At 39.0% G+C, this 2,895-nt stretch overlaps 1 protein-coding gene across 3 annotated transcripts in view; it reads left to right on the top strand.

Annotated features, from left to right (window-relative positions):
• FAM135A (family with sequence similarity 135, member A) overlaps positions 1 to 2,895 on the top strand; it is a 57,079-nt gene that overhangs the window by 17,507 nt on the left and 36,677 nt on the right. The window lies entirely within an intron of this gene.

Below are 2,895 nucleotides of genomic sequence, written 5' to 3' on the forward strand. Positions count from 1 at the left end.
CATTGCTTTTAAAATTTGCTGTCAAATGAGGAATGTATATCATAACTTCAGAAAGCATTTCTTTATTTTGTGTATTGCGAATGTAACTCCTTTGTGCATCAAGGCCCTGTTTCAGTATAATAGCTCTTCATTTGCAGATAGGCATTTAAATCTGTACAGCATTTAAAGATGAGTGACAGTGAATAATTTGGGTAAATACTGTGTAGGAAGCTGTTTTTCTTACTTAAATATCTTGATGCAGTTAAATAATTGTTTCATATATCTAGGCACACGATTTTGAATTAATGTTTACATATTTGCCCTGAGTTGAACTCCTACAGAATTTTATTATTCAGATTAACAGGTGAATGTTTTATGTTATAAACTGCTTAAAGTATAAATCTGCTGGAAATCTCTGGTGCTTGTGTCAAACAAGCAAACAATACACCTTCATGTCCCTATTAAATAAAACTATCAGGCAGTTAAAGGGTTTACTGAAGGAAAAGGATAGAATGGTTTGCTCCTGATTAATTGCTAGCAAATAATAACAGGGAAAGGAAGGGTGTCCTAACAGGCTGTTGGTTTCACAGATTGCATTCGAAGCACGGACAGTTCTATTGATTGCTTTCTTTGAGGAACAGATTGTAAACAGTCACTTAATAGTATCTTTAGGGCAAATGAATCTTATTGCATTAAGTAACGGGAATATCACGTTGCACTTTTTTCTGTTCCGTGCTCAGTTTTGATTTTGCCTTTGCCTTTTATTTTACCTTGTTGCAGTCCTAATTTATTAATCTCTCCACATTCAATAAAGTTGTTAAGCTTTAGTTAAATTTATGCTCTGCAGAGCTGTCATGTGCTTCTGAACATCAGCTGAGAATGATGCAGGTTTGGGATATTTTAAAGTCTAATAGAATGACCCAGTTCAGTAGCTTGGGGTGAGATGAATTAAAATCTGTGGCATGTCTCTGAACTTACTGAGACATAATGTTTAATAGAGAACATTCTGACACATAATATTTCGTGTAAACCTTATCAACAATTTTACATTTTTTCCTTAATACCTGAAGTGACAAGCAGTGTGCTTTGCCACGACAGGTTAAGTCATTTGGGTCATGGGAAGATGCAGCTCGTGGTCTTAGAGCATCAGTCTCTTGATAAATGTTTACTGTGGTTCCAGAAATGACACTGTGAGCTGGGGCTGGTGGAAAGTATCTCCTTGCTGAGGCTATTGTACAATATAATGTATCCAATTTCCTCAGTGTAGGTGAAATGAGTAACTAATTGAATGATGGACGTCACATCTGACCCAGAGAAAAGGAGTGCATCAGTGTACCACATTGCATCCTCCTGAGTTCATGTTGAGAGAGCCCTCTTAATCTACTCAATTCCTGACAGTCTTAGATAAGCCAACAGTGAAAGCTGAATATTAATTTATATTTCTTTAACCCAATCCAAAATGAATTAATTTACTATTTATGAATCAATTAAGAAGTGTGTATGGAGTCATGTCTGACCTGTGGGTTTCCAAAACCAAAATATATATCTCGTAGTTGGCAGTAGGTTAAGTTTTACTCGACTTTTGAAAGGTAGGAGTCACTTCGTCTCTTACCTCCAGCATTTCTGGTTCATTATAAAGCATTCTTTGAAATATAGTTTTGACCAGACTAAAGCTGAGTTTTTAAATTTTGTGGAAGGATTAAATTAAGAACTGTTTCATGGGTTGGTTGTTAGGCTGGTACACAGTCACATCAGTTGCTAGTGAAGGCCTATATGGTCAGCTTCAGCTGAAGTGTTAAAGGCCAAAACCAGAAAGCCACAATAGATTGGTTTGGATTTGGATAGAGGGAGGGATGGAAACCATGGCTGTGATTGTGTGTACACTGTGAGCAGAATATGAAGGCTAAGTGCATACTCATAAGGGCATTTGGGCCCATGGTTCTGCCTCAGTAGGGAGTTTTGTCTTCCTCTCTCTACCTATGAATGCTCTTGCTCCTTTTCATTGGTGTTAGTGTTTGTGGAGCTGTGTGGTAAGGTCCCATCAGCTCATTGAGGAGCTGAGCCTATCTCCTTCAAACAAGAATAAATGATCTGAAATGCAATGAGATGGATAGAATGTGTCTTCTTAGGTGTATTTATGGGTGCTTGTGTTTTGTAAAGACTTCCATAAAATCAGTCTGGGTGTCACGTATTTCACAGATGAAAATCAAAGTTGGAAATGGTATGGCGATGAAAAGATCATGTTCAGGGATCGAGGCGGAGACCCAAAAGACTGCTGTGTTGGTTTTTTTTTAATTTGAGGCTTGAAGCCGAGATGAAAAAGATCATGTTCAGGGATCGAGGCAGAGACCCAAAAGACTGCTGTGTTGTTTTTTTTTTAATTTGAGGCTTGAAGCCTGCAGTTCCTGCCTTTGCTAGCATAAAGGCAATAGTACTGTGTCTTAACACTGCAGGTACTGTCATGTTTTGCATAGTGTGACCCTTTATTTGCACTTTTCATAGCTGGTGGTCACAAGCAATGTAGAGAGCGACTGGTAAGCAGTGTGTTTGCTGGGGATCCTGGAGGGGGAGGGAGGGAGCATGTTGCTGTCTCACAAACAGCTCCTTCAGCAGCACAACTGGCTGCAGCAATCCTGTGGATGTGCTATGTGGTAGATCCTTCCCAGATGGTTGTAGTGTAGCTGATTAACCTGATTTTTCATTCCTTCCAGTTCTGCAGTGTAGTTTACCATGTATCTCTACAAATCTTTGCCCCAGCTCTGCAGAGTGTGGAAATACTAGCAGTGTGTTGGGACTTCTTATTCCTGTGTTTGGCTACTGCACTGGTTAATGAGTAAGAAAAAAATCCTAACAGTCAAGTAAGACAGTATTAAGCTTTGTAGATTTCCTTGCCCTATTCCGTCTTCCCACTCTCCA

Source organism: Acanthisitta chloris, unplaced genomic scaffold (genome assembly GCF_000695815.1).
Source record: "Acanthisitta chloris isolate BGI_N310 unplaced genomic scaffold, ASM69581v1 scaffold5954, whole genome shotgun sequence".
In the NCBI taxonomy this organism is placed as follows: Eukaryota; Metazoa; Chordata; class Aves; order Passeriformes; family Acanthisittidae; genus Acanthisitta; species Acanthisitta chloris.